The sequence below is a fragment of the Chrysochloris asiatica genome, unplaced genomic scaffold (assembly GCF_000296735.1).
Source record: "Chrysochloris asiatica unplaced genomic scaffold, ChrAsi1.0 scaffold00157, whole genome shotgun sequence".
Taxonomy (NCBI): Eukaryota; Metazoa; Chordata; class Mammalia; order Afrosoricida; family Chrysochloridae; genus Chrysochloris; species Chrysochloris asiatica.
The window spans coordinates 723133-731337 of record NW_006408675.1 but is presented as its reverse complement, the minus strand read 5'-3'; the positions used below and the strand labels follow the sequence as shown (position 1 = coordinate 731337).

Genomic DNA, 8205 nt, shown 5'->3' with positions numbered 1-8205 from the left:
CTTTTGAGTTATGGTGTTGGAGGAGAATATTGAAAGTGCCATGGGTTGCCAAAAGAACCAACAGATCTGTATTGGAAGAAGTGCAGCCAGAGTGCTCCTTGGAAGCCAGGATGACCAAACTTCGTCTCTCATACTTTGGACATGTTGTCAAAAGGGAGCAGTCGCTGAAGAAGGATATCATGTTTGGTAAGGTGGAGGGTCAGAAAAAAAGAGGAAGACCCCCAACAAGATGGATTGGCAAAGTGGTAGCATCAATGGGCTCAAGTGTGTGGGGTGTTCCCTCTGGTTGTTTGATAATGCATGGAGGGGATTGTAATCATTGCAATGAAACAAAATATGATAGGATGAATGTAAAGTTGCTGTTCTCCCATGTAAACTATCGTATAATTAATTCACACACACACAAAAAAATCCCCCTAACCTTTTTGTTTTTTTAACCTGGTAAATTTTTTGTGATATATAATTGCCATTTCAAGAACCTTCACTTGTACAGTTTGGTGACATTAATATAAATATAAATTAAAATAATAATAATAAAATGTTGGTCAACCATCACCATTAACCATTCCCAAAGCATCCATCCCTGACTATTCTTTTTTTTAAAACACCCACACTTCTAATCTCACTTCCTCTGCTTCTTTGCCTCTCTTTCTCTATGCTCTTTATCCCCATTTGGTGTCATAGTGCTTAAGAGCTCAGTTGTTGGCTACTAACCAAAATGTTGGCAGTGCACACCAACAAGCTGCTCTGTGGAAAAAAGATATTGCAATCTGCATCCATAAGGATTTATATCCTTGGAAAACCCATAGCCAGAATCCTATAGGGTCGTTATGACTCAAAATTAACTTGATGGCAGTGGTGGATTTGAATCACCTTATAGATTTAACTTTACTGTCTGATTTCTACCACTGAAAACTTCATGAGAGTAGACTTTCATCTGTTTTGTTTACTGCTGTCTCCTAAGCACCTAGAACAATGTCTCGCATAAAGAAAAAATTAAATATATACCAAAGAATCCTGAGCCCCACCCAGAACCTTCTGAGGTGGGAAATTCCCACTTGAAAGGACAAGAAGACCAGCCTGGAGCAGCTAGAGGAACAGAAGATACATCTTGAATGAAAGGCCAGCAGGAAACAATCCAAAGCAAAAACAGCAGTCTGATTGGCTACACAGAACAAGCAAGTTGTTCACTGGAGAGACTTCAAGGCAAGCAATCAAGTCCCTTCAGGACAAACCCCACTTCACTTCAAGTCTGAAACTCAAAGGCATCACATGATCAGGCATGTAAGCTTGCTGGTGACCACATTGGTCTCCTGGTGAGTGGAAGGGGGGAAAGGCAGCAACGAAGAAATGAGCTGAGTTCAACAATATTCCATACACTTCCATCAACTTGGAGATGAGAGAGAGAAGAGGAAGGATTGGTTGGTCCAAAATGTGGAGTCCTGGGCACACCTGAGCCCATGGACAAGGACATAGTCATGGAGGGCTAGAGCTGAGAGTGAAGTGTCCAGCTGATATGACGTGAGTGGAGATGCACAAGAACACCCAAAGCTCATATGCATACCACCTCATATGCATGTGACAGTTGGACAATGAATAAGGAAGAAGGCAGAAAAATCAATGTTTTTGAACTATGGTTTTGGCAACAAATATTGAACGTATTCTGGACTGCCTGAAAAATAAAGCTGTCTTGGAGAAGTACAAAAGTACAGCCAGAATGCCTCAGAATGGAAGGTTGGCAAGACTTTGTCTTTTGTACTTTGGACATATTATCATGAAGGACTGGTCCCTGAAGAAGGACATCATGCTTGGAAAAGTAGAGGGTCAGTGAAAAAGTGGAGAACCTCCAAAGAGATGGATGGACACAATGGCTACAACAATGGGCTCAAACATAAGTCATGTGGGGTTGATGTAGGACCAGGTGGTGTTTTTTTCTGTGATAATTGCACTTACCAATTATCCCCAACTGTTTTTTCATTTTTTCTCTGATCATTGTAACTGGTATTTATAAATAAAACAATGAAAATCTTTGCTGCTATAAAACAAAGGCAGCCTGGGTACTGCAGCAGATTCGTTCACCCTTTCCCTCATGACCCTCCTTTCAACCTTGTCCACCCATACAGCTTCCAGTGCAGTGACTGCAGCTCCCCTTCTGGCCACAACTCACTCCCTCCCCACCAGATCCCCAGTGCACCTGCCATGGTCTTGTTCTTGCTGCCTGGCATGCCAGTGCTTCCTCCAAAAATTTCAAAGATATATCTACTGACCTGATGCCTAAGGAGCAAGCCAGAATTAAGACCTTCAGGCAACAACTTGGCAAGGAAGTTGTGGGCCAAATCACTGTGGACATGAGAGCACAAAAGGACTGATATACAAAACATCAGTTCTTGGTCCTGATAAGCTTATCTGTTTCCAAGGCTACAATATCTCTGAAGGCCAGAAACTGCTCCCCAAGGCTAAAGGCGTGGAAGAACCCCTGACTGAGGGCTTATTTTAGCTGCTGGTAACTGGACAGATCCCAACAGAGTGAACAGGTATCTTGGCTCTCAAGCGGGCAAAGAGGATGGCTCTGCCTTCCCATGTGGTCACCATGCTGGACAACTTTCCCACCAATTTACACCCTATGTCTCAGCTCAGTTGTAGCCAGCACTGCCTTCAATAGTGAAAGCAGCTTTACCTGAGCATATGCAGAGGGCATCAACCAAACCAAGAACTAGGAATTGATTTATGAAGACTGTATGTGTCTGATTGCAAAACTACCTTGTGTTGTAACAAAAATTTACTGGAACCTCTACAGGAGGGCAGCCGTATTGGGGCCAATGATACTAAAGTGTACCGGCCCCACAATTTTACCACATTAGGCTATACTGATGCTCAATTCACTGAGCTTATGCGGTTGTACCTCACCATCCACAGTGACCATGAGGGTGACAATTTAAGTGCCCATACTAGCCATTTTTGGAGTCGTGGTGTGGCACTGCAGGATAATATGCTGGACCAGAAGATTGTTTAATGATTATATATTCCTGAGTGTTTTTGTGTATATAGACAAAAAAGCAAAACCAAAAAATCAGGGAATAGAAGAAGCAAATATTGCTGAATGATGATGCATGGAGGGGATTGTGATCATTGCAATGAAACAAAATACAATAGGATGAATGCAAAACTAATGTTCTCCCAGATAAACTATCAATCAATTCACAATTAAAGCTTTAAAACAACAAAAAAATAGCCTGTTATATTTGGTCAAATATTTAATTAACTCACCCTTAATGTTGTGGCTGGAATTGCGGTTGCCTTGAACAGACCAAATGATTTCGTGGGCTGGTGGGCCAAATATTCCCCACCCCTGCTCTAGAGAGACCCAAGCCCATGAGCAAAGATGGTCTGATAGAGTTTGTGGACTCCAAGTCAGGGTAAAATTGGAGCCTGGAGGGAAAAGTGACTACCAGAAAGTGAGGAAACTTAAAAAAACAAACAGTATTCTCTTGTTTGAGGTGACCTTTAAAGATTTAAGATTAAATTGTATCTGAGGCACTGATAAGAAGTTTGACGTTAAATATAAATTAAGACTTTATATAAGATGACATCTTCTCCTGTAACCAGACCCCTTTCCCTGCCAGGTATGAGCTGCCCATCAACTGTAGGATGACCAGTACTAATGCATGGAATAGGGTTCAGGTTTGGCATCCTGCCATCTCTAGAGTGGGAATCTGACTTCTCTAGCCCCAAATCTGTTGTAGTTGATGAATAGTTACTTGCATCCAAAGGATGTTGTCTACTTTGGATTCACAAGAAAAAGTAAAAGTATTGCTACTATGGTGCTATAGGATAAGCACTGGACTATGGCAGTTCAAACCACCAGTCACACCTCAGAAACTCTATTCAGGGTCTCCATGAGTCAAAACTGACTCCCCAAATTCAAAGACCACTGAAAAAGAACATGATTTAAGTCCCTTGAGTTCTCAGGAAATTGTTAGAGAGACGAAAGCATCACTATCAGACCTATACAGACCTAAGAGCTAACTAACTGGGGGATGTGTTGAGAAACAACCACTTCACATTTTGTTATTTGAATATGATTCTGTAGCAGTACTTTTTGACTTACTTTCATATATTTGTGCAAATGTTATGCAACATTTTATACACAGTTCTGGACTTTTTCATTCAAAGATAAATCCAATCCGATTTTTATACATATAATGAGGCACCAATCACTAAAATCATCTTTTTAATAAGCCCTAGTGTGGTACTGTAGATTAAGCACTGGACTGCAAACCACAAGATCAGCAGTTCAAACTTATCAGCCACACTTGGAAACCCTCTACAGGGTCGCTATGAATAAGAGCTGGCTCAAGAGCACACAACAACAATCTTTTCTTTTCTTTTCTTTTTTTAATGATTCAAGGATTTATTAAGTCATACATGCAAAACTTAGTGCTAATTGCATTAGCAAAAGATCAAGGTAAAAGCACTCCACAATTCCGCAACTGTCAATTTAAAAAACTTTTGTTCTAGTGGTTGAAAGGTCCAACATTATATTCTTTCCAGTGTGCAAGGTGTGCAGGACACGGTTAGCACTGAGTTTACAGAACCTCACAGACCCAAAGAAACCTTTTTTAAGGAAAGCAACAATAGGAAACATGTGTCCATGTAGGTCAGGTACAGCAGTGGGTCAGTATTAGTCAAGTTACAGTGTTGGTAATCTGGCAAGACAGTGATGTTAAAGAAAATTCATAGTTCAAGGGTATCGAAAATATTCCAAAAACTGTAAAGCGGCAACACGTGATCTTTACACCTTGTTACTAGAAAACTAAGTAGAGTATTTAAGCAGCATTGAATAAAGTAACGTGGAAACGGAATGTACAGGCTCCTCTAGGAAACAAATGCACTTTCAACTGCGTTATCAGAAAGGTTTTACAATACAGGAGACATATTGCTCATGAAGAAGGAATTCTACAAGAAAAGCACTCACTAAATTAAGCATCTGTGGGAATGGCCAGTCAAAAATGGATTAAATATGCGACTGTGGAGGCGGGCTGGCAGGTGGGAGAGAAAGGAAAAGCCGGGGAAAAGTCACTGATAACACCGGCCTTTTGTGTCTAATCTAGTGTACTGGACAGAAATTAACCTTGGGAAAGATTTTGACCCGTGACATTTTTATTCAGTTTCACAATTCTGTGTACAATGTAGTGTCAATCAATCACTACTTCAGATCTTGTCAAAATACTGTCTTTGATCACATCACGTGTTCCCCACCCTCCACCCAGCAGAATACTTCACAAGGGAACGAGTAGACAAGGTCTGTGTTCAAAATCTCAGAAAAAGCTAATGAATGTTTTTTAAAAATCACTCTACAAAAAAATCAAAACAATTGATCCAAAGGGTTGAGTGTCAAGACTGACTCCATTCGGACATACAGTACAAGGTTACGTCGTGAATGTCAGCTGATCAATTACTGGGTACATTAGATGGCAACGGTTCATTAAGGAGGCTGTGTGTACTGCTTTACGACAGGTCTGAGAACCAGTTAGGAAGTGGCTGCATTTCCCGACATCAGAAGCTACAGTTCTTTAAAGACAAAGGTCTTCCAAACAGTTTAGTGCTTAGTGTTCATAGCACAACAATGCAACTTAATTCACAGGGTATTTTGGCAACTCTTAATCTGAGGAAGAACTGGGGCTTTGGAAAAATAAGGCTTTAATGTTAAAGGCTTGTTTTCTAGCTAAATTTTTATCAAATGTGAAAGTTCAGACACTTACATTCAACAAAACCTTGAAATGACTGAATGGTTCAAAGTGGTTTTATGCAAAATCTACTCTGTAACAAAAACTTGGCATTGAGTGCAAAGGCTCCAAGGTTTTTGAGCAAAGCACACTAAGGGTCTGGGGGTGGGGGGGAGGACGAAGGGCTCTGCTCTTTTATTTTCTCTTCTTCTTCTTGATAGGGGATGGGCAGAAGACAGCTCTGATGGCTTCATCAACCATTGTCTTGAGGCCTCGCTATGTGAGTGCAGACCACTCCAGGTATTTGACAGCACCTGCCAAGAGAGAGTGGTGACAGGACACACTCCGAGCACCTCTACCCACCTCACCGCCCTCGCACACCCACCCTAGGGCCCAGGAGAAGAAATACACCATTCTGCCTTCCCAGCCAGAACGCCACCTATGCCATTGAAACCACAGAGCAGGTGTGCGAACAGCAGGGATGTCCATACCAATCTCCTTGGCCATTGCTAAACCCTGGGGCTATGTGATGGGAGTCAGCTTCTTCTCCTTCAGCTTCTCAATTGTGTCTTTATCATCCCTCAGATCCAGCTTGGTTCCCACGAGGATGATGGGAGTGTTGGGACAATGGTGTCATACCTCAGGGTACCACTTTGCCCAGACATTTTCAAATGATGCAGGACTCACCAGGGAAAAGCAAATTAAAAACACGTCTGTTTGCGGATAGGAGAGGGGACGTAATCGGTCGTAATCTTGTCCAGCTGTATCTCATAAGCCCAGATTCACGGGTTTTGCAGCTACCATAACATTGGCAGAGTAGTTGTCAAAGACAGTGGGGATGTATTCTCCAGGAAATGCATTGGTTGTATAACTGATCAATAGGCAAGTTTTACCTACAGTTCCATCTCCCATCACCACGCACTTGATGGCCTGTATCTGAGCCACTCGCAGGGAAGCCACGGTGGCCACGCGCTGAGGCAAGAAGCTGAGGGCACAGGGCAGGGCGGACGTGCGGTCACGCGTCTGCGGGGGAGGGCCCACCCTCCGCAGTCCATGCCTCACGCTCAGCGGACTGCGAGCTGGAGCCCAGCGGTAGCCACCATCCAAAAAACTGGAGGAAAACTCAACAATCTTTTTAATAAATAAAAAATGATCAAAAGAATACACTGAATGCTTCAAACACTAGATTCAAAAGATTTAGGACTTTTATGTAAAGAATAACAATGGGTAAAAATAATTTTTAAATAATAACAATTAGGTAAGTTGGGAGCTATATGACATGTGATGCTCTATAGAACTAACTAGAATCTTCGACCCAGTATATGAAGTTAATCAGTACACAAAAATACTTGTATGAAATTATGTTAAGCAAACTGCCCCCACAAAACAAGATAGATTTATCATTGCTGTATAAAACAAATTATTTACTAATAATCCCAAATTTGACATTTAACTCTTATGTACTTGAGAGGTATAGAGTGCAATTTCAGTTTTGTATATTTTATTTTAATCATCACGATAGACCAATCTTTCATAAAGTATGCAACTGAATATTCATTGTTCCAAAATTGGAAATGCGATACAATGAATTGTACCACTGAACTAAATGTTAATGAAGACAAGGATGAAACATTAGTTTACATTAATTAGGTTTTTTTTTTTTTTTTTAAATCAGAGTGAGTATCTAGTAGTGGACTTGCTCTCCTGCCCTAAGCTACAAAGGTGGGCAGAATATATGATACAACTGTGTCCAGGCATAGGATAACAGATAGCACAAGGCTATGATCCTTGAAAAAGTAACATATTAGGTGAGCTTCATATTCATCCTTTCTGGATGCAGGAAGAGAAATGCTCGGAGCCTAATCCGGGGGAAGAAACAGAGATTCAAGTTGGGTTATTGGAATATTGCAGCTAGACCTTGAGGAGGTAGAGTCAGAAGATAAGGAATTTTCATAGAAAGAGCTTCAGAAATCTATATAAGCATTCCACTTGAATCCTAAATTATGCACATGCAAGACAAGACTACACAGGACCTGGAAGACAGTTGCTGGGGATAAGAGCTGGACAAAGGTCAGAGATTGTAGAGTTCCCCCATTTCCTATGTGGCCAAAGGCAAATCATTTCACCTCTATGAGTCTGCTTTCTCATCTGTAAAATGGGAATAATACTAGTATCAAACTTGATTGGTGCTATAAAGATTCAATGAAATAACTATGCCTAACACACAGTAAGATGTGCAGCCAGAGTGCTCCTTGGAGGCCAAGATGGCTAAACTTCATCTCTCATACTTTGGACATATTGTCAGGAGGGAACAATCGTTGGAGAAGGATGTCATGCTGGATAAGATGGAGGGTCAGAGAAAAAGAGGAAGACCCCCAATGAGATGGATCGGCCAGGTGGCATCATTGATGGTGTCAAGTGTGGCAGCAGTAGTGAGGTTGGCCCAGGATTGGACATTGTTTCGTTCTGCTGTGCATGG

General features: G+C 41.5%; 2 pseudogenes; one reads left to right on the top strand and one right to left on the bottom strand.

Annotated features, from left to right (window-relative positions):
- The first annotated feature begins 1633 nt into the window (after positions 1-1633).
- LOC102827443 lies at positions 1634-3013 on the top strand (annotated as a pseudogene).
- A 2908-nt stretch (positions 3014-5921) lies between these two features.
- Positions 5922-8205, bottom strand: part of LOC102827058 — a 13406-nt pseudogene continuing 11122 nt past the window's right edge.